The following is a 23827-nucleotide window of genomic DNA, read 5'->3' on the forward strand; positions in this document are numbered from 1 at the left end:
CATTCTGGAGTGTTTTATCATGAAAAGTACAAACCATTCTTAGAAAGCAGCTGGTTGGAGAAGCAGTTCAGAGCTTTAGTCACACCTCACCAAGCCGTCCATCTTCTTCAAACTGAACTCATCCAGGTCAGCTCTCTGACAGCCTGAAGGATAAAAACATCCATCCAAAAAGAAAGATTTATCCAAAAACATCACATCATCAAAGAGGTATTTTGGAAAGTATATGTGGAGATGGAGCTCACACTGCTAACAATTGCAACTGTAAGCTGAAAAAGCTTACTCACATGGAGAGGCAGTGTCATGAGTCGTCCCTCAGAAATAAAGCAGAAACATCTCTAATTGGTTGGATTTATTTCAAAATGTGGCATTTTATTCTGGAAAAGACAGAGTCTGCGGGCATCAACCCTTAACCACACTCCACCAAACAGTCATTGGCTTTGGAGTGTCTTACTCTCGTTTACATTTTTGAAATGACTCAATATTATACCCAATAGGGCAAAAAAAAAAATTGCAATAAAAAGAGATTACCACACAAAACTTGCAGTCACTGACAGCTGAGAACAATTTAAGGGGGACCACTAGGACTCACAGCAAGAAGATCCTGGTTCAAATCCCAGCTGGGAACTTTCTGTGTGAAGTTTGTATCCTCTCCCTATGCATGAATGGGTTTTCACCCAAAGACATTACTCTAATTTGTCCCCAGGTGTGTGATTGTGAAAAACTGGCAACCCATCTTCATCCAACAGTTGCAGGGTTAGGCTCCAGCAGCCCCAGGACCCCAAAAGGGACCCAGTGGGTTAAGAAAATGGATAGATGGATGGAACAGGGCTCCCTTGCTATATTGTAGTAAACCTTTTATGGCCACAATGTTTCACGCTTTTTTTTTTTTTGGTGCAACTTTGAAGGTTTTTTTTTTTCTTAACAGTGCGCTGTGTTCTGTGTCCTGATTGGCACCAGACCATTGTCAATCAGTCTCCTCTGTGCCATGTCTCCTGTACTGAATGCGTTCAGTTTGGTAAATATACATAAGTCTTTGATCTGGATCAGATCTTTTTTTTCACTCTATTATCCTGGACTTATTTTTCTATGAAGGTTTGAACTTTGAGAGTTTAGAGAAAAGTGTGAAAATGTTCATATCTGTCTGAGAAAATTCTATAAAGTGTTCAGTTGGAAATTTTAGAGCCTAATAACCATACTTTGCAGATTTCATCCTGGGTTAGTTTTAGAACGTAGCCCCCGCAACAAACAATGGAACACTGTATCAATAGAATACATTTTATGAATTTAAATAATTTTATTTAACTTATCATTTTAAAAAACAACCAAAGTAGTTTTTAGCAACATCAATGAGCTGCTTAATGTTTAACTCTCTCAGTGATGGTGAAGGATTCAACACACAAGATTTCACACTTCCCATGAGTCTTAGTGGCTATAGGCGGGGCTAACCCCCTGGTCGCCACTGTATTAACTTTGCGCCGAGGCGGAAGTAAAGTTAGCCATGAGTTTCCTCCGAGATGCTTTTAGGTGACGGACAGTTAGCATGTCAACATATGGCTAATGCAGACGCGACGCCAGAGATGAGGACCCCCCCCATCTTCCTGTGTGGGAACACTTTAACTTTGTTGTCAGGATCCATTAAGGGAAAAGACAATTGGATAAGTCAAATTCTGTGTGTTGACATTGTTACACAAAGACAGTGTATGCCACAGTAACACATCTAATCTGTAACAACTGTAACAACAACGACTGGAACAAATCGGGTCTACAACAAAAGAAAATGTGCAGTAAAATGTTTTTGGCAGCTAATAGTTGTTCTTATTTTATTAAGCAGATCACCTACAGAGGTCAATTTTATTTATTGTTATGTAAATCCAATAAATGCATTTTGTAAGTAATTCTTTTCTGCCTAGTTTTTTGTACCGACAAAAATACAGAAGATGGATAGATAGATAGATAGATAGATAGCTAGATAGATAGATAGATAGATAGATAGATAGATAGATAGATAGATAGATAGATAGATAGATAGATAGATAGATAGATAGATAGATAGATAGATAGATAGATAGATAGATAGATAGATAGATAGATAGATAGATAGATAGATAGATAGATAAACTTTATTCATCTCCCAAGGGAGAAATTCATGTGTCCGGCAGCAAAAAACACACAATAAAATAATAGTTCATAAAATAGCAGTTCATATCAGGCAGATTTGTTAAACAGCAGTACCGAAACCGAGCCCAATGAAATTCTGAACCGAACCGGATTGAGATTTTAGCGTATCGTTACACCCCCAATGTTTAGGATGTATAACATGCCTAAATGAGTTCTACAGGCTGGCAGAGGCGAAGAACCAGATAAAATCAGTGTTTTTATATTTACATAGAGCTCTTGAGGCTGTAACATGTCATGTTTTTGGAGCAATAATTAAAAAAAGAAATAGTTTGAAAATGTGACAGTACTACACTTACCAGAGAGGTGCCATGAGGCAGACAATTGGTCAGAGAGATTGATGGGAAGTTTTTCTTGTAAACTGTGTTGTTTGCTATACTTTCACCTGCAATAATCCGTTTTTGCAAAAGACAGCAACGTGACAAATAAATCAAATTGTATTTACAATAAGTGTTAAGTTGTACATAACAGTACTTTCACTTTTACACTTCATTGTGTTGAAGCACAATACGTGTCACTTTGCTAGGCTCCTCACTGCAGTACTTATTATTCTCCAAAATTCCATCTTGATTTAAAAAAAAAAAAGATTAAAAAAAAAATGCTGTAACCCTTTTAAATGTGTATAACCCTTGTGCTATCCAACTCCCAGGCACTGGGAGTTGGGTCATCTAGACCCCACTAGACAGTGCGCTGAACCTTTTTTCTTCAATGCTTTGTGATCTTCACTGGTGTCCATGGATTACATGAAATCTTTCAACCTTTATCCACCTTTGTCATGGTAGGGAGAACACGTCAATGTAAGGGTGGGGGTAAAAAAATTGAATGCGTGTCTTCATTCGCCTAGGTCAATCACAGTAGCATGTAGTGCAATATTCAAAGAATCATTTTTATGTCCAATAAAGAGCTCCAGAGTTCACAGAATCCGTTTTCCAGTGGAAATTTACTCCAATTGTAAGAGAACCACTGTGGTCCAAACATAAGACTCTCAGCCTTCTTTGCTCAGAGCCTCCTGCAAAACGGTTGAAGGTAGAGGAACAATGACTGAGGCTTTGACAGGTAACACCAACAATCACATAGATTTGCTTTTAGTGCCACCTGTTTTTTCCATTTTAAAGTAAACGTTTGTGCAGGGGTTCCTTGATAAAAACACCTCATGTTACACTACCTAATGTTACAAGGAGTTTATGTAAATGTAATAAAAGTCCTTCCTGAATCAACGCTCAAAATGCTCCACTTGTGACATATCTGTGAAGAATTTCATTCATCCAGGTTGATTTCATGGTTGTAGTAGGTTAAAAGGTTGTCATCTTGGTTTTTAATGTTGAAAATGTTTCACCTCTTATCCAAAAGGGTTTGTCAAATCTTAAATAGCTGGTTCACTTGTGACAGTAAATAGTTACTCTTATTCAACCTATTTTGTTTACAAATCCTTTTGTGATCTGCATTTCTTGAAAGTTTAGAGAAGAGGTTTAACTGCCCTTCGGGAGCTGTTTACTGTGGAGGACATGGCGGGTGAAGCCAGAATGCCAACACTGTCAGCAGCTTTACGGAGAAAGATCAGTCGGTACAGTATGCTTCTATCTAGGCTGTTCTCAGTGAGTCCAATAACCTGGTAGTGGAACACGAAGGACACTGCCAAAGCTTTCTGATTTGGTACCAGTGCAAGAATTGCCCACACCCTTAGAGTGCATGTTTTCCACTGCAGTTTTCAGCTAGGAGTGGGCCTGTCTATTTCCTGGAAAAACAGACATTTTTCTAAGGAATTGAGTGATTATAAACAGCCTCAATTATACTGAGCTGTCTAAAACGTCCTCTACTTTATTGAAACTGTGTTCACGTTTGTGTTGCATTGATGGACGTTCTCTTCCTTTTGTGTCTGTTTCTTTGTATATTAGTTTAAGAGATAAGCCCAGAGAAGTCATGATGGCCAAATCCTCCATCATCTACACTGTAAAAGAAAGGTAGCCTAAAAATAGGGAAAAAAACTCAAATCTTAAGTGGAAAATCACTAAAAGGTAGGTAAGTATCTGTCAATGAAGCAAGTTATTGTTGTTTAACAAGAAATCTTATAATAAGATATTAAAATTCAGAAACATAAAAGCTCCACAAAAGCAATCAAAAAGGACAAATGCTATTAAAAAGCTTATTACTTCAAATTGGATGTCAAACAGCCTAATAAGTATTTTTGTGGAATTAATTGTGGTTTACTTCGATTACAATGGCAAAAACTATAATAAGTAAACTTTAATAAGTCAAATGACTCATTTTTAGAACACGGCGTGCGACGTGAGAATGTGATTTTATTACAAGTTGGCACATTTCAATAAATCCTAATAAAATCTAAAATATAGCACTTATTCTTAGAACATAAATCGAAATTTTTGTTTCCAAACTAAAGATAATGAATGCCTGTCTGCACTTTATAATAACATCTTTAAAATAAAATCAGTATAAAAATAAAATAAAAATAAAATAAAATCAGCCTTCAGTTTTACAATTTAGACCTTGGGTGCAGACTTGGTCATCAGTAGTTTTTGGCATACATGCACATACAAACGCTTACACACGACAGCCCAGCAGCAGCTCAGCAGCAGCGACGTCTTAGCCACGCCCCCCCTCATTGATTTGTTTTTTCTGTTTATATATTGTTGTCAGTCTTTGAAACAGCTGTTCCTAATTTATCTTATTGGTTTTGTTTCTTGTTTTTTCTTTGTATAATTTAGGGAAATAATTGTGGTCGAAGTAAATGTTATGAAAGACATTAGTGAATTATATTGTTGAAGGAAATAGGAAATATTTCATGAGAATCATTTTCTCTTCTGAGTAGAGTGAATAATTAGGTGGGAGTGGCAAAAGAGGTACATAAGAAGGCGCCTCACTTTCACCATGGCAGAGGGACTGAGAGTTTGGAAGAGAAATGGGCAGAAGAAGTGCCAGACTGAAGGAAACACAAGAAAGGTGAATTGTTCTGAAATCAGATACATTTATGTTGTTTTGCCCTCGTCCCTGCTTTATTTTTTTGTATCTCTCAAACACTCTATTAAAAGGGTAAAAACCCTATGAAATCCCTCCTGGCTTGCCTACCAGTTTTTGTTTACATGTTTTTCTGGACTTCTTGAGAGAACCCCGCGACAAACCTGTTGTGTTCTAACTGACGACTTAATGTGTCCAGTTGCACCACAAAAACCGACATTTTTTAGTCATTTCATATTTGACCGGAATGTAAACAGATCTATTTGATCAGGTTTGGAGCTTTTGCAGTGGATGTGACACAGATAAACCGAACTCTTTCTTCTCTGGTTGCTGTTTGGCTTTGCATGAGTAGACGAGTTAGCTGCTGTAGTGAGTAAAAGCTGCTTTCCTGCTCATGTTTTGAGTCGTGAAAACATTTACGCCTCTTGGATTAAAGCGTGTGAATCCAGTTAAGATTGATGTCTGACAGAGATGCTGCTGCTCTTGGCGGGTTTGTTTTGCTTTTCTCTCCGCTGCGCTCTGACTGACAGGAAGCTATTAGGAGTAAATATGTAAATTGGGCAGCAGCAGACCCCCCTGATGGATCAGAGGAAAATCAGAAGCTTCTGATGCTTTATAAAAAGCAGCGAGTCAACTCAAAGTAAAAGTTTCCTCTTAGCTTCTCTGTTGTGTGGAGTGCATATTCAGTCATGATGGTGGCGTCATCATCCGTCAGTTTTCTCAGCTTCTCCGATAATAAAACACTTTTTTTTCTTCCCGTCATCAAGATAACCTGTAAAGGAAGGAGAAGTATATTATTTCAGAGGGTTGGCTAGGAACTTTTTTTTCTACCCTGCCAATCATATAATCTGAATTCTTTTTAATTATTTGGCAGGATTCGTTTTGTGTTTTTTTTAAAGCGAGCAGGCATAAAATCTTGCTTTTAGGAGATCAAATTAGTGACCTTTTTTTCTCTTAAGATAGAAACTCCAAAAATTAGTTTTACTATTCCTTAGGGGTGTAAGGATTCATTTTGGCAACAACTCAATTCGATATTTGTGGTCGACAATTTGATTTTGGTTCATTTTAAACGATCCGATTCACTGACCTAAAATCGATCTAGGTTACTTTTAGCCAAAACTTCAACCATGTGTGTGTAAACATCAGTTGAACTGTGTACAGTAAACCCTCTTTTTTCGCAGGGGGTTACGTTCCAAAAAGAACCCGTGATAGGCAAAATCTGTGAAGTACAAACCTCTATTTTTTTTACAATTATTATACAATTAAATACTCTATTATACATTGAAAAGAAAGAACAAACCATTTTACAGGCTCAAGCATTTGTTTCACAAATAAAAGTACTTTATAAACGTTTTTTCAACAAATAACTTCTGTACTGCACTGTCAAATAATAATTTTAATCATCAATGTGAACAGAAGGCTTCAAATTGCGGAGATTAGCCCCGCCCACCGCAACCCGAGTAATTGGATTAAACGGGAGAAAATTTATAGTGCAAAAATTTAAAGTACAGTGGGACAAATAGTGACTCAGGTGTATTTCACTGCTCTTCAGACTGAGCCGCTGCATCCTGACTCCGCTCTGCAGTGTTTTCTTCTTTTAAAGCCCGCGGTGCAGCTGTGTTTGTTCAGGAGAAGAACAAAGTGATTGGCAGTTGTTGTCGCTCTTTTTTCTATTGGTTTTAGAGAAACTCGAAATTGCAAGAGAATTTGCACGTACGTGTTGTAAATTTCGCAAGCTGATTTACGTACGTGTACATATTAAACTGCAACATTATTGACGCACAGGTAGAGAAGAAGCGGAGTGACTTTTTAGCCAATCAGAATGCAGAACACAATGCATGATGCAAATCCGTGAAGTAGCGAAACCGTGAAAAGTAAACCGCGTTATAGCAAGGGATAACTGTACATGTTGACATGTTTTGTATGTGAGATTTTTTGGAGCCAACAAGTATGTTTGTGGCATTTGGGTGTGTGTGTTTGGACAGGCCCTGCCCCCTTTTGGATATTTGCATCACTTATAAACCTGACTGTAATGATGATTAACATCCAGCAACTTGTTGCTTTATGCCGCTTCACGGTTCTAATCCCCCCCCCCCTTCTTCCCTTCTTTTCTTTTACGGATAAGTAAGGGTAAGACGAATAAAGTTTAACCTAAATTACAAAAGGGGTTTATTTAAATATACACCTAGTGTGTCAAAGGTTTCATAACCCCTTTTGTAACAGTAAAATTTGTCCAACACAAGAGGCTTTCAGCTCTCATCTGTCTGCTCAGGTGTTGGACAGGACACGTTAGAAGAAAAAGAAAAAAAAATACTTCAACCATGTGACTCAGTCAGACATACCTGGGTACTGAACAGTGCAGGTGAATTTTTCCAGATTAATTGTGTTTCTTGCAGGGTAATGAAGTGTAAATTAAATATGTGTACAAAGCAACAAGTAAATCCATTCACAAGTGATGCACTTGGTCGCTTTTTGTTATAGTAAAATAAATAAAGTTTTAAAATAGTGGGTTGTTTTGTTGCTCCCACTGTGATCTTTTCATGAAAATGTGTGCATTTGTAATAAGTTCTGCAGAAACAAATGGTTCTCAGTTTGATCCCTTTAGCAGGTTTAATTAATAATATATCCCCTGTAAATCAGGCTTTGAGATCTGATGTAAATCGTCAAAATCAATCAACACATTTGCCAGGATAATTAGTTCGAGGTTGAAAGCTGCTGTGAGGACTCACCGTTTCTGTAGCATTTATTCCTTTTGTTCAGCCTTGATTCTGAGAAATGAACTATAATGATAAGTTTACAAGAAACACTCTAAGAAGACATTTTCTTTGTCACTATTTTGTTTCAACAAAAGAAGGCAGAAACACGGTGGTTTAACTGAGAAAAGGAGACCATTCTCAAACCCTAAATATTCATTCATTCAATTCTTTAATCCATTATGTCCTCTTCAGACTCACAGTGCTGCTGGAGTCCACCCAGCTATTGTCAGGGGAAGATGAGGCCAGCAATGAATATCTTTCCTGCAGGAACATTTTCATGTCCACTCGAATAGGCTCCACTACACACCGAAATTCAAACACAAACGAAGGGTGAAGGTCTGCAGGACTCACATACAGCAGTAACAAAGTCTGCTGTGATGTGTGGGTTCATTAAAAGGCCCTTTCTCCCATTTACAAATTAAACTGTATGAGTTAGATGGATCCATCAGCAAAAATCAACATCCGCAACCTAATGAAACGATAAAAGAAATCAAACTTCACATTGCTCAACATAAATTACCGGTATGTTACCATTTCCACACTCCAATCTAAACAATCTGTTCTGGGTGACGCCCTTCCCCGTCTAAGCCAAGTTTCCTTTAGGGTCTTGCTGGCTGTCTTTAAATTGGCTTTTTGTTCAAAGGCGGGACCCCACAGTCTGTGTTCGTGTACAGAAACAGGCATAAAAACAGATTTTACAACCTAAATCAGACATTAAAAGATACCAAGCGAAGCTTATCCAGCATTGTGAATTTTGCTAGTATATTAATATGAGAACAACCGTCCCCACAAGTGATCATTGATAGTTCAATCAAACCCGAAGGCATCAAGTCTGCAGGGAGATTGTTTTTGTTCAGACAAGTGGGAAGTGCCATTTGGCTGTGGCTCCTCCCATTATGACCCCGCCCCTCTCCACGGTCCAGCTTGTGTTAGTCATAGCTGCCTGCACTTAGTTGTTAGTGTCATTGTTTGTGCGTTTCATTTGTAGCTGTTTTTCCAGCCCTGTTTCCAGACCTGATATTATCTCAAGCTTGTTTGTGTTTTCTTTGCTAGAGTTTTCCCGCTCTGTGAGTAGACTTTTTGTTTTTCCACTCCTTGAATCTTCTTTCTCTCCTCCATTGTGTTCCTCCTCGCTCCTGGGTTCCTAGCTCCGAGTCTGGCTGTATCACACCGGATCACAGATTTTTTCATCACACAAAGCTGTGTTGACTGTTGATTTCAAACACAGATAATCTGTTAATTTTTAGCAGACTTCAAACACTTAAAACTCCCTAAAAGTTGAATAAAAAAATTATGACAATTTGTACAAATTTTTTTTTTGTAATGAACTCACCCAATGCTTTTTCTAGGATGCACAGATGAACATGGGGATCACCAGAGGATAAATAGTCAGACAAGTCTGTACAGATTATGGAGATTACTTATTAACAAAGAAAAAAACTTCATTTTTGCTTTGACACACTTGATGAATTAAATATGATGAATTAACTATAAAAGGGTTAGGCTCTGCCCACAAGTGGCACATTTCAGACTGCCATGTTGACTCATAATGAAGGACGTTTGTAAGGAGAATCACATGCTCTCAGTCTGGGAGTAGATTTGACTCCAAAAGAGACGGAAAACCATTTTTATTTTTTTTGTTTGAGCCCGTTCAGCAGGAATTCTGGAAAGAAGAGAAGCGATTGTTAGCGTGAGGAAGCAGTTCAGAGCAGCGCCTCATCTGTGGGCTGAGAGTCCATTAGCTGTCAGAGCATCGGTGGCAGAGCACGATGAGGCTTTGTGCAATGTGCATGACCACCTGCTGCGCTCTGCAGGCCTGCCAGGATTCCTCTACATACAATCGCTGCATTCATCGGCATAAATCGGTTATTACCTGCTAAAAATCTCCTTCATACATTCTGCTTTTTTTCTTATATTTTGTCCAGCTGTAGAATTTCGGATGGTTTTTCTTCTGCCCTCATTTCAAATGAAAACTATTTTTACAGTATTGATTGTTCCAATAGGATCAGAGGCACAGTTGGGGGAATTGTCTGCATGTGCCGTGGGTTTTTGTGTGCATCAGGTTGATTATCAGAGTCCTGAGGTTGAAAACCCACAGAATGTGGACATAGTAGAGCAAAATGACTGCTTAACTTTAGTGCAAATGTGTCACAATTTTTTTATTTCTACAAGTGAGGAATAATGGAAAACACAACTAACCCATAAAATTAATAGACTGATTTTTTCTGAATGGTGCTTCTAGAAGCATTATGGACAGATTTAGGAGTCTTTTTTGCATTAGTTATGTCAATGTTGAGAAATTTTTGGCTCTCCTTAATCTCCTTTTTTTGTTTTTTTCATCATTGCTTTTTCAAATTTAAACTCCTTCATGTTTTTAATTCTCTTTTTCAACCATTCTGGTATTGAAACTTTTATCATTTGATCATAGTTATGGAAAATGACTATGATCAAGCTTTTTAGCTGCGCTAATAAACCTGCTGCACTTGGAACCAGCCGTCTGCCTGTTCTTGTGATAGGAATGATGGACTGATCAGTGTTTGCTGCGTCACGTGTCTGTTGTCAGCTGTGATGGACTTTGTCATTTTTACGTTATAGCAAAAAAAACAACAGTGATTAACCAAAATGACATTTTCAAAAATTGATAAGATCGTCCTCCAAGTTTATTTCATTTTGAAACGATTTTAATGTGATATATACATTGAATTAACAACTTGCCTCAGGCAAATCAAACTGGTTGGATCATAAGAAATCAATTAGTTGATTAATCATTTCACCCCTAAATCTTGGTGAATATAATTTGTGATGCTTATCAAAAAGAAAGAAAGATTGTTTCAACCATCTTGAATAAAAAACAACCAGTGAAGGAAAAATCAGAATTTTACATGAGAAAAACCCCAGAACAAAACCCCCGAACAAAACCGAAATCACAAATTCAGCAGTAGAGTTCTCATTAACAGAGTGGAAGAAGGCACACTTTTCCTAGCCCAGGTTCCACAAAAACATTGAACATATTTGTCATTTTAACTTAAATTGCATCATCATCAGTGTCTTTGGAAGTGACTCCCTAAAGTAATGTATGTCTTGTCTTCCAAACAGCTGATTTTGCTTCCCCTTAATAAAATCAGTAGAGTTGGTTCCCTCCTATTCTTCACTGAGTAATTTGGACCATACACACAAAAACTGAAGGAAAATGTATCTCCAAGTTCTTTGAATCAGTGAACAAAGAAAAGAAGACAGGGCAGTCAGATGTTGGCACTGATGGAACAAATGTTCAACCGATTCACTTACCAACCAGTAAGGACAACCGTCCCCCGTGCCAGGATGAAGGTGCACCAGATATCTGTTGGTAGCCATGATCTCCTTCTCAATCCTTCACTGGAGGTCACCGACCCGTTCACAGCCGGAGCTTTGAACAGCATCTGTCAAAAGCCCATCTGCAGAAAAACCTGTGGCATCACGACACCTGTACTCAGAGAGCACAATTTCAGGAACAAAGACTTCTTTCCAACTGTATCACACCAACCTATCGCAGGAGATATCCAAAACATTGTCATTGTATCCTCCCACCACTCTCCACATGCAGAAAAAACTGGTGAAGAATGAAAAGCATACTCCCTCCCTGCTTTTAATCAGTTAGGCAAACTTCCTCCACAGCAGTCTGATGTTCATCACTGGACAGAGATCTAAAACAGACATCATCAACCGCAAATTGCCCAGCTTCACAACCCCAACATATCTGAGTTTGGACAATGAGGCTGCAGAAGACAGGATCCAGGAGGAGCTGGGAGTCCTGTTAACAGCAGATTCCAGGCATAAAACATTGTTTCTTCTGCAATTTAAGACCTTTTATGCATGCAGAACGAACAGGTAAAATTCCTTAAATTCATCTGTTGCTAGTGGAGATGGAACAGATGTTTGTCATAAGCATGGCCTCCAGCCAGATACAGAAGCTCATAAGCAGTTCGAAGACACTAAGTCACCTCAGTCTAAAAGCATCCAAACAAGAGGAACTGTCAGTCAGAGGCTGAACCCCTCTTCTCTACTAGAAGGTAGGGGACAGCCGGCTTCAACTGACACCGCAACTCAGTGGCCTTGAGGTACAGTGTCTGCCCTGAGACTGGTAGGTTGTGAGTTCCAGTCCATGGTGGAGGCAAACCAAAGATTCTGAAAGTGGGGCCCAATACCTCCCCGCTAGACAGTCAGCAGTCAGGGGTTGATTTGGGGGGTTAAACCACCATATGGTTCCTGAGTGCAGCTGTGACTTCAGCTCACCGCTCCCCCAGAGGATTGGTCAAAGCTGGTGAACTTAAATCCACAATAGTCTTTTGACTTATGTTGATGAGACACACTGGAAGAGGTCTGTGCCAAAGAGTCAAAGCGACCGATTCATTGACAACAAAAGTTCTACCCTGGAAGGAAAGCTAAGGCAGCGGCTTTTTCTACGAAGACAGTCTGCCCCACACTCCCTTTATGACACCTTCCTTGTTCTTCCTCTGGAATTCAGCTGAACTCAATATAAATACCCAAAACTGAATTCCCCCGGGATACCAGCCAGACAACTTTGGAGCGTAGTCCACTGAGCGTCCCATCCACAAGGCTGTGCTTGTATCCTAGCTTACTTTAGCAGAGGACACATTCTGAAACAACATTAAACTCTTACAGAGATGGTCAACATTCTTCAGATGACTGACATCTTCAGCACAGGTAGAAACTACTATAGAAGGTGTGTGAGACAATCCCGAAGGTCCAAATCCGCCAGATAGATGTCCTGTGATAAGACATCCTTGTCTAAAGCGTTTCTGTACCACAGCGGGGTCTGCTCAGTCACCCTCTCACCCTAACCAAACAAAAAGTCTCTTTATAAAGCAGCAAACAACAAAAGAAAAAAACTACCCAAGGCCAAAGGCAGAAAATCAGAGTGATTAATCCTCTCCAAAGCTGTCTTTTGGTCCAAAGGTTTCCCAACGTTAGAATCCTGGGATTTACAGGGTATCAAAAGAAAGTAAAGCAAAGTGATTGGTCACCAATTGTAAAGCAGTCAAGGCTTTCTATTTCAATATTAAAAAAATGCATAATGGTATGAAGCAACAAACCCACAGGTTTCATAATAATCAAACTGTTCAAAAAGTCTATTAATTGATTATCAAGGTCAACTGGCAGCCCGTCCAACCTTGAAGATCCCCCCAAAGCCATATGACCCACCAGCCATCAGTTCCTCCACAGAGATGGGGGGTATCCAACACACCTCCGTCTGTGGCACTTAGCTGGGAAGGCCCCTCTAACAGTTGGTCCACACAGTTACTGTCAAAGTTTTCCAACCTGAAAAGTGTGTTGGAAAAGTCCACTTCGTGTTGTTTTTATAATGGCTGGATCAGTCGTAACAGCTCCATTGGGAAGGTGGAAAAAGAGCAGAAAGCGACCCTCCCCTCCCAAAGAACTAGGAGTATAGGGGTCTTTGGCACTGGAATCTCCCAGGATTCTGGGTTGTGGAAGGATCAGAGAGCTGTGCTGGTAAAAAACATGTTTTACCTTTTTCATCTCTGCACCACGTATGTCCCAAACTGCAAACTGGAGCTTTTTTTTCAAAGTGTCTTTGGGAATGAACAAGAAAATAACCTGTGTTGGTGGGAGATCTGCAGGACAATCGCCTGGGTGTGAACACAAAAAACGTGGCGAAAAAAGCTGGCGAATAACGCCTGGCGAATATTCGTCCCGGTGTGTACGGGCCTTAAGCCCTTATCCATACAAGAGGCATACGCAAGATTTATATGACACAGCATCTTTTCAACAGCCAGGACAGGAGTTTCCACCATCTAAGAAGGGTCGGGTCAGCACAGACCCCATGTTTGAAACAAAAATGATCTGCAGTTCACCAACACAAATCAGGCAAAAATGAACCACCCAACTACAGTCAACAACAAAAAACTCAGACTATCTTACTCACCCACACTGTCAAACTCCCAGCATGCAGTGCAAACACAGGAGTGGTCTACCTACTGACTACAGGAGACCAAAGGTCACATTTTTGAAATGCTTATTTTGTCATTTCTGAGATTTTTGTCTGAAATTTGCTTTTTGCTTAAACAAATGCATCAAACGGCAAGGCATGCCCCATGAGGACTGTTCTAGTGCAAACGTTCATAGCTCGGAGCATCAGCATTCACATGCGTCAACGTCATATTTTACATATGTTACCACAACAGTCAATTCTACTTAAATGGAGCCGTGTTACTGCGTATGTAGAGGGTTCGCTACAGTAATAGCTCGGGTCTTAAGACGTTAAGACTCATTACAGTGACAGATGTGGTCAGACTGGTGTCTCCATAATGGCCATAGGAGTGTATGAGTGTGTTATAGTGACGTCCTGCGACAGACTGGCAACTAGTACGCCGCCTTCGCCCAATGGTAACAGGCCAGTGATTCCGGAAGAGATTCAGCAGTTTCTAAAAACAGATGGATGAAAATGGAAAATGAATAAAGATTCTGTGTTTTGGTTTGGTTTTTGGTAAAGTTCTGAGTTTCCCTCAGACACACTGTTTTCCGGTCCATCATGATCCACAGCTGTCATCGTTTTAGGTAATTGTCCTCAGCTTTTTTAAGTGTCTGGTTTTCAGTTCAGAGCTCTGCACTGTCGTATCACCTTTTTTGTTACTCCATGGGTTTTGTCATGTTTCCGTTTGGTTATTAAATCTTTTATTTTCAGTCACTGTGCCTGCTCTCCTGCATTTTCCTCCACCACCAGTTCCTGACATTGAAAAAGGAAAAAATTGTCCTCAATTTTCAAAATCAATCGTGGTGACTGAACATTTCCTTCTGTGAACTTGTGATCTTAAAAGTCTTGCAGATTTCCATCAAACACAAAGATGAAGCAAAACTGATTGAGGTTTTTTATTGGTTATTTTATAACAAATCCTCGCTGACTGATCAAAGCACACCTATTGTTGAGCTCTATAGATGGCTTCCCTGCCTTGCCAATTTGTAGCTCTTTGAGTTTTATTTAGCTCCATTTGTTACAAACCCAGCTGCTGGTCAGGTTCCCTCATTATCTAAATGAATGGGAAGGACACTCAGTTTTCCTGTGTTTGCAGCTCCTGTTATTTAATGAAATCAGGGAAGTATCTTAATTTTAGTCCTCCTGAGTGGCTTTTGAAAGTGTCACACCCCACCAGCTCTGATTGGCACCGTTTAGAATCTGCAGATAGATGCGCTGCAATTGTGTTGCTGGGATTGTTGTTGATGGTGGATTGTGCTGCAGCGGCTCGCCCTCTCAGTCTGCACCAGCAGAAGTTATTACAGCCCTGAAAAATGCCCGTTGTTTTCCTCTGTCGGTTTAAATGCCATCAGAGCTCGTCATTCAGAGGAGAGTGAACGGTGTGTAAAAGTCCGAGTCAGTGTGTGTCGATGTGTCGAGACTGAAAACGAGCGAGCGGCGCAGCAGAGGGAAAACGGAAAAAGATGGCTACTATTCGAAAGCGCACACAGCACAAACACTCGACAAGCTGCAGACTGCACACACACACACACGCACGCCTCACACCTCTTTCCACAGACGCACAATAAAGACAGGGATGATGTTTTTTTTCTGTAGCTGCTCACTGAGGGGTTTAATAGGAGGGGAGGAGGAAGAAGAGCTGCTAACAGAAAACGGAGGAGAGGAAGGACACAAAGCAGGGAGAGGAAACCTGTAAAATGAGGGAAATAAGAAAAAAAGATGGCAGGAAAAAAAAGGTATAATAAGGAAAAAGGAAAAGACAAGTTTAAAGACCAAAAATGATGAGAACGGAGGATGAAAAAAAAGATGGAGGAGAACAAAGGTGAGAGAAGGAAGACAGGAAATGTGTACAAAAGAAGGGCTCAATCAAAGAGAGAAAACTGAGAAGACAAAAGAAGAAAGGATGCAAGAAATGAGCAAATAAAAGGGGAAAAAGATGAGGCGATAAGAGTCAATAAAACACCAAAAGAGGGGAAGCCCAAAGAGAAATCATATTGATTTCTAATTCTTTATTGGCATTTTCTAACAAACATGTTCCTCTGATGTTTGAGCGCATGGAAATGTGATAAAGGATTAAAGAGCAGAGCGGAAATTCGTGTCTTTGTTTAACTATATATTTTAAATGCAGATTTAATGGAAAGTCAGCCAGCTCCCATGATGCCCCCATCAGCCTTCCCCCCTGATTAATCCAGTTCAGCGGGCAGGTTGGGACAGATGTTTGTTATTTAGCCTATAGAAAAGCTGCAGACGAGCGAGTCCTCCATCCTCCAAAAGCGGAATCTAAGGAGTCAGCAAAAAAAGGTGAAATTGATTCATCTGAAGAGTTGGTCTAAATCTTTGGTGAGATCTTCCGTGACTGTTCTAGGCTTTTGTCCCAAATAGAACAGATGAGGAGGAGGATATCTGCAGAAAAAAATCAGGAGAACAGAATATCAAGAAGATCTCAAGGATGTGAGGCTCCATCTTCCCTTTTTACCAGATCTTCAAGCTCAGAGGTTACCTTTTCATCCACAGTTCTGGCCTCCTCGAAGGTCAAAGGTCAGGTATATGTACTGACTGCACATGAGAACTGGACTGAGTGAGGGTGATGTCACCCATTTTTCTCTATAAAAAGACGTTTAACAACATTGCTAGCTTGACTTTTGTCAGAAGAACAGGTAGACGGCTGGATCCAGCTCAGTGCAGTGAAGTATGCTGGTTGGTGAATGACTGAGAGTCAGGTGTGCGGCATCCAGGAAGTGTGTGCTGGGAATGCTGGGAGCTGTAGTGTGGCTGAAAATAAGGAGACAGTTCCCGCCGGTGACCAGAGGGGGAGGCAGAGTTCGGATTTCTGACAACTTTAATTATCACTGCTATTATTTTACATATCAATCTGGCTTGTTGGCACATCCGAACCGTAAACTGCAATCACCAAGAGATCTAAATGTAAACACACATGTGCTGCAAGGACAGATAACAATGACAAAACAGCTTTCATCAACAACACAGCAGTGCTGTGAATGCCGAACACTTCCTGATTCACACTTCCCAAATACGTCACTGGAAAATCTGTTTATCACAATGAAAGTTGCTACTTGAAAAATCCACACCAAGGCAACTCAAATCCGTTTCTGAAAGTCATGCATTGAGCAAAGGTTCGGTAAAAATTGAGTTATCATGAACAATTTGGATGGAGAAGATGAATTTAATGCCAAAAGTTTGACATATTCTAAAAATAAATCAGCACAGAAAATGCTGCGGGGGATGTGGAAACACTAAATAAAAGAAAGCAGTCAGGATCTTTTTTACACAAATGGGGAGAAGCTGGTAAAGGTCAAGTTTACACAAGCAAAAAACAACATGTAGCTTATGTGCAGATATTTGAAGGTACGGTGTCACTAAAATAACGACATCTGGACAAAATCAATCAACAACTTGATGCTTCTTCAGCTTAACCTTCAAATCACCTCTGTTGCAAATTTGGACAGGAAAACAACAGTTATTGAAGAAGCTGTTAATAATGAAGTGACCTGCTTTTTTTTGGCAGGAAGCTGAAACACAAACAGTGGAGGTCTTCCGCCTGAACGTGAATGGATCTGAACTGCTGAGTAACGAGAGGAATATGTGCTGTGCGTTGGTGCACAGCTCCAGGGTTCATGCATATTTTACTGTTGTCTGGGTCTCTGAGTTCCTTTCTCCTGCATGGTTTATTTAAAGGCATCATGCTGGAAGTTTTGGCTCTGTTTTCCTCGTTCTTGAGATGTTTAAGGATCGATGTTTTTAGAGGGTCCAGCTGCAGTTTCTACAAAGATAACCTGACAGCTTTCAAGTATCAGAAGATGTAACAATGAGGATGTGGCAGCTCTTAGTTACACAGTGGTTGCAAGTAAAGGCCCGTACACACCGGGACGAATATTCGCCAGCCGTTATTCGCCAGCGTTTTTCGCCAGCGTTTTTTGTGTTCACACCCAGGCGATTTTCGCTGACGATGAGCCGAGCGAACATGCAATTTCATTCCCTGACATTAGATGGCGCTTAATGTAAAACAGAAATACTCCTGTACACAAGGTGGCGCTGCGCAACTTTACGCTTCTTAAAGTCGCTTTTCACTCAGAAGAAGAGAGCAAGTATTTACAAACTTGTCAGAATCAAACAAAGAAAACATGAATATTTCCAGCACCAGTAGCTCCAGTTCCAGCGATGAAGAAATTATTGTTCTGTTGAATGATGAAAGACGCCCGAAAAGACGTCGATTTTGGGTACATCCCATAGTAACGAGAAGAGAAGAACATGGGGAGTTTTATCGACTGGTACAAGAGCTGAAAATGTATCATGAGCGTTTTCGGGGATATTTTAGAATGTCCGTCAGTGAGTGCATCTTCTTCGTCTTATTTCTTCGCGGCAGTGTAGACGCTACTTGGCGTCTATCTTCTTCGCTGGTATGTCTGCTCAGAAAGGCAGTTTTGTGTTTGAGCGCCCCCAAGTTGTGTTTTACTGCAACTTCAGAAGCTCCAGACACGTGTTCAAAAGCACCGTTCTCATTGGTCGTATAGTTTTTGACGCGACGCGTCACACCAAAAAAACGAACCCGAGGCGTTTTTAAAAAATGACGCTTTTATCCGTGGTGTTTTTCGCGTCGGTGTGCACACTCACATTGGTGCCCTTTGTTTAGTCACGAGGCGTTAAACGTCGGCGAAAATCGCCGGCGAAATTCGTCCCGGTGTGAACGGGCCTTAAAACGGTTCAATTTAGTTTGACACAGACACAACAATCTCCTCACCCATTCATTGGCCTGAGATGTGAGGAAAATATTATGGTTGCTTGTAACGACTTGCTTTAATGGAGGCTGCAATTTACATTTAAAGAGTTTTTTCTAGGCCTGCACAATAAATCGCACATTTATCTTTATTGTGATATCAAACTTCGCAATACCCATATCGCAAAATACGGCGGAAATTGAGATAAGGACTAACCTCAAATGTGCTAAAAGAATTTGATGGCAGTATGAATTATTTAACAAATCAAATAAATCCCTTAATGCATTTTACCAATGAGATGGACGCCTTCACATTGTTGACCAATCAGATGGAGCACTTTTATGTTAGGTGCTCACCTCCTACATCAGGGGTCGGGAACCTTTTTGGCCAAGAGAGCCATAAACGCCACATATTTTTAAATGTAATTTCGAAAGAGCCATACATTAATGTGGTGTCCCTTTCCCACACTGAGGCACTGAGACGTAACCTCTTTTAAGGTTCTTTATTCTGGTTACTGTAGACCGCAACAAACGCCGTACAATTAATTCAACAACTCCTGAATCTCTCCCGCTGAGACGACAGCGCTTCTCCCAACTTTATATTCCCCTGCTCCCGCTCCAGCCCTCCCATTTCCCTTATTCGGCCCATAGCTGAACCCCATTGGTCCAAACTACCTAACAACAGGCTGAGCGACAGAACTGAGAGCCAATCAGATCTCTCCTTGATGCCTTCAATGAACTCCAGAACTTTTAACGCTGCCCAACAGCCACCCAGTCCAAGTCAGTAAGCAACGATATGTTTAAAACTAAATATACAAGTGAATGTGTGCATTTGATGTAATTTCAACATTTTTAAAGTACAATAAGTCTGTGGATTCTTTTTAATAATATTGTTATGCTGTTGCTGATAAATGAGGCGTTGAGACTTTAAACCTGATCGTAGGTCTGAATGTTCTGTAGATGTGAGAAAGACTGATCACATGCAGACGCGGAGCCAAACACACACACCCACGCTGCAGTGAGTGACGGGTAGCGGGTTTTACGTCATTACAATCCCTGCGCGATTCACCTGCTACCTGTGCCCACAACTCCACCCCCCACCCCCACCCTCTGGTTTCTTCCTCACACATCCCGTCCCCGCTACTGCGCGCTCTTTCTCAGAGACGGGAGCGCGCAGTTTTAGGCACGGCAAATTCACAGGTTTCCGGCTGGTACAAACTCTGTGAAATAATAGATAACAGTAAACTGATAGTTTTCTCTCCAAGCACCGCTACTACTGCGCGCCTCTGGCATTGCATCGCGCCCGAGAAGGACTGGTCTAATGAAAAAAAGAAAAAAAAAGTATAATTAAAGATTTGTCTGCGAGCCACATGTGACCATCTATGACCATATATGGCTCGCGAGCCATAGGTTCCCGACCCCTGTCCTACATAGACGAGGGGTTAACTCTTATTTATATTAAACTGTCGCAGTTTTTAGTTGTTTTGCTAATTGTTTATGTATCGCAATTTATATCATTATCACAGTATTGATCACTAATATTGCACATCGTGGGTTTTCCTCATATCGTGCAGCCCTAGTTTTTGCTGTAATAAAATTAACTTTACAGTCTCCCTATGACAATTTATTAAACAAAAACACTACACGCTTTACCCAACTGTGATTTTCCGTCAGCTCCTGAGTCACGTTTTGAACAAGAAATTCTCAGAAATGCAATTTTGAGCTTAATTTACGTGTCTCGTCAGAATAATGCATTAAAAATTTTAAAACACCATTTTCATTGGAGTGTGTGGGTCTCTAAAGCTATTCTGGTGTTGCTTCTCTCACAACCAGAACCCAAAATAAAAATGTGAATTTGGGGAAAATGGGATTATTCATTTATCCTTTTTTTTTTTTTGAATGAGACTCATCTTGATGAGAGGGAGAAGCCTTGGGTTTGCACAGATTTCTTTATTGTTCTTTATTCGGCTCATCAGTTTAGTGTGTTTTTTTAAGTGTGGTTTTGTTTCTTTAATGTCTGTTTGCTTTGGTGACAGAGACTGCGGGGGTCTGAGCACAAACCTTTAATCTGTCTAACAGAGAAGTTGAGCTGTGCAAAGCACGTTTTGGCAAAATGTAGGAGTTCAAAAGTGACAAGACTATTTTATTAGGAATCAGTTTGACCTACTAATTCTGGTCCACATAACAAAACAAAAGCTTATTTTAATTTTCCCTTTTCTGCTGGAAGTTGAATGCTGCATCATTTTATCATCAGTGCTGCCAGTAAAGAAATGTTTTCTAGTTTTTAGCATATCATTAGGAGCGGCAGATTCTGGCACTGCAGATCTTAGAGCATGGTCTGCTGGTCTTTACTCTCTGCAGCTAAACTGAGGTTTTACTGACAGATGTCATATTTGAAGCTTTATCTGTCACAAGTTAGACTGTAAACTTTGACTTTTGCCACCCATCCATCCTTTATTCTTGCCAGATATCCAAACTATCCCATCTATTACCTCTTGATGTGGAGGAGCTTTACTTTTAGGCTGACACCCCACCTCATTTGAATCAGCCTAAGATGGAATCTTTTACCCGTCATCTTCACTGCTCAAAGCTTGTGGGTGTAGGTGAGGGTCAGCATATAGATTTATCTATAAATTATTGTCTTTGTCTTTAGACTAAGCTCTTTTTTAACACAAGGGGAAAATACAAAGTCTATGTTTCTGCAGCTGTCGTGCTAATTCATCAGTCACACTCATGCTCTGTCCTTTCCGTCACTTTTGAACAGAACCTTTGGACGCATGAACTCCTCCACCTAAAGAAAGGACTCATTCCTAACATGGACATGCACTCCTGCCTTCAGACTGCAAGGTTCTGAATTCAAGCAGCCGCTCTAATCTTAGCTGCAAATGACATCCAAGGCAGCTGAAGTCCATGGTTTGATGTGACCAAAAGCATCACATCATCTGCAAACAACAGTGGCAGGATTCCAAAGAACCAAAGGCAAATCCATCCACACAAAGAAATCTGTGTCCATAAATTTCAGGAAGAGAATGACTGACTGACAAAAAACAGATTACTGGAGTCAAGGCTAATCTACTCCCATCATAACAAATGAAGGATCTGCTCTGTTTGTGTAGGGATCAAATGACCCCCAACAGTACTCCCAGAGCAGCCCCCATTAAGAGGTCCGGTTAGACACGGTCCTGTGACTTATTCTGGTCCACAAAACTTGACCTCTCAGGGAAAATTAGAGCTTATTAAAATATTTAAAGAAGTTTCTATGTTTTTAATGCTTTGATGAAAACATTCCTCAGAGAGGAACATGCAGTTCATGCAGTTGTTGCAGATATATCAGCTGAACATCCATGATGCCAATCTCCTGTTCAACCACATCCCAAAGGTTCTCTATTGGGTTGAGATCTGGTGACTGTGGAGGCCGTTAGAGTCCAGTGAACTCACTGTCATGTTCAACAAGCCAGTCTGAGAGGATTGTTGTTGACGCCAAATTGTACCATCTGAATGTGGAAGCAGAAATGGAGATTCATCACACCTGGCAACGTTTTCCAATCTTCTGTTGTCCAGTTTTTGTGAGTCTGTGTAAACTGTAGCTAAGTTTCCTGTTCTTAGCTGACAGGATTCAAAAGAACTGATTCTCCTCTGACCTCTGCCAAGGCATTTGTTGATGCCACAGAACTGTCGCTAACTGGATATATTTTTTTTTAGGATCATTCACTATAAACCTTAGAGATGATCGTGGGTGAAAATCCCAGCAGGTCAGCAGTTTCTGAAATCCTCAGACCAACCTGTCCGGCACCATCAACCATGCTACGTTCAAAGTCACTTCAATCACCTTTCTTCCCTGTTCTGATGCTCAGTTTGAACTGCAGCAGATCATCTGGACCATGCCTACATGCATAAATGCACTGAGTTGCTGCCATGTGATTGGCTGATTGGGAATTTGCATTACTGAGCAGTTGAACAGGTGTGCTTAATAAAGTGGCCATTGAGTGTCTGTGACAATTTTACCATCATTCCAGTCAGGTTCTTTCAAAGGAGGTGCATGGTTGATGCTGCAGCTGCAGCTGATGTGGAGCTTAGCTCTGGAACAACAGAACTGTCGCGCCTCTCCTACATAAACAAATCAAACCTAGGAAGATCTGTGAGAAATACATTGGGAAGGAATTGATTCTCGTGAAATTAAGGCAGAGGCCTCAGATGCTCAGCACTTGACATCCACAGCCTGCACTTAATTTTTACTTCTTTAATTCGCTTGGAAAAGTGGTGAGTTCTAAACTGTGATGGTTATTGAGTCAGAGCGGCTGACGTCTGCGCTCTCTCAGTACAGTGATTTCCCGGAGCTCCTGTAATCGAGGCTTTAATGAGCGCTGATGATGGAGTGCAGCTCTGACATGGATTTAATGACATGTAACCATGGTTATGGTGGTCAGGATCATTCACAGCTCAGAAACATCAAAACTGCAGCTTTGGTTTTTATGAAAGGCTGCTGGAAGCAGACAGATCTGAAGTGGTTTCACACTATCAAACTATGCAGCATCTGAAGATCAGCTCAGACAGTGTTTGATAAATGATTTAAACCTTTCTGACAATGTTTCACGGTCTCAGAATTTCACTGTTTTCTTATTTTATTTTGCTCATATTTACAGATTCCTTTTGTTTTCATGTTGGCTCGGGGTGAATATGAGTTTTGCTCAGCATCACTGCAGTCCACCGCTCAAACTCGCACTGATGAATCATTGATGTCTAAAGGAAAATGCTGCAGATGTGATGTTTCTCTGAGAATCGCAGTTTTAGGACAAAACATCATTTGTGCCTAAAAGTCTGTTGGTTTCAGCTGTGCAAGTGCACAGAGTTTTGTTTTGATAATTGCAAATTATTACCTTCTGCTAAACACTTCATTATGATATTGTTGGTGTTTGCTGTAACACTTGAAATTTTTTCCATCTTTAGGAGTTTTTAAATCTCAAAGTAAAATCGATTCTAGATTTTTTTCACAAAAATACATCTGCAGTATGTTCTGCATTGTGTCTGACATGTGGCTTTAAAATGTTTGAAGACTCTTGTTTTCACTTTTCACATAACACACAGACACTTTAAAGACCCACTCTGATCATCTTTGGATCTATTCTAAAAGTGTTTCCAGTGGTCTTTTTATCAAGATTACGCTGTTGTTGTTGTTGTTGTTTTTTGTCAAAATCA

The 23827-nt window shown here is 40.4% G+C and overlaps 1 protein-coding gene across 8 annotated transcripts in view; it reads left to right on the forward strand.

The window, feature by feature from the left end:
• The window catches only part of znf608 (zinc finger protein 608), an 86960-nt gene that overhangs the window by 17525 nt on the left and 45608 nt on the right, over positions 1-23827 (forward strand). The window contains exon 1 of one of the 8 annotated variants that reach the window (XR_002873901.1): positions 22590-22891. The exons of the other annotated variants lie outside the window; for them this stretch is intronic. The gene's annotated coding sequence lies outside the window, so the exon portion shown is untranslated. Of the gene's footprint in view, positions 1-22589; positions 22892-23827 lie in introns of those variants that run through there. 8 annotated transcript variants of the gene reach the window in all.

This window comes from Oryzias latipes, chromosome 9, assembly GCF_002234675.1.
Source record: "Oryzias latipes chromosome 9, ASM223467v1".
NCBI lineage: Eukaryota > Metazoa > Chordata > Actinopteri > Beloniformes > Adrianichthyidae > Oryzias > Oryzias latipes.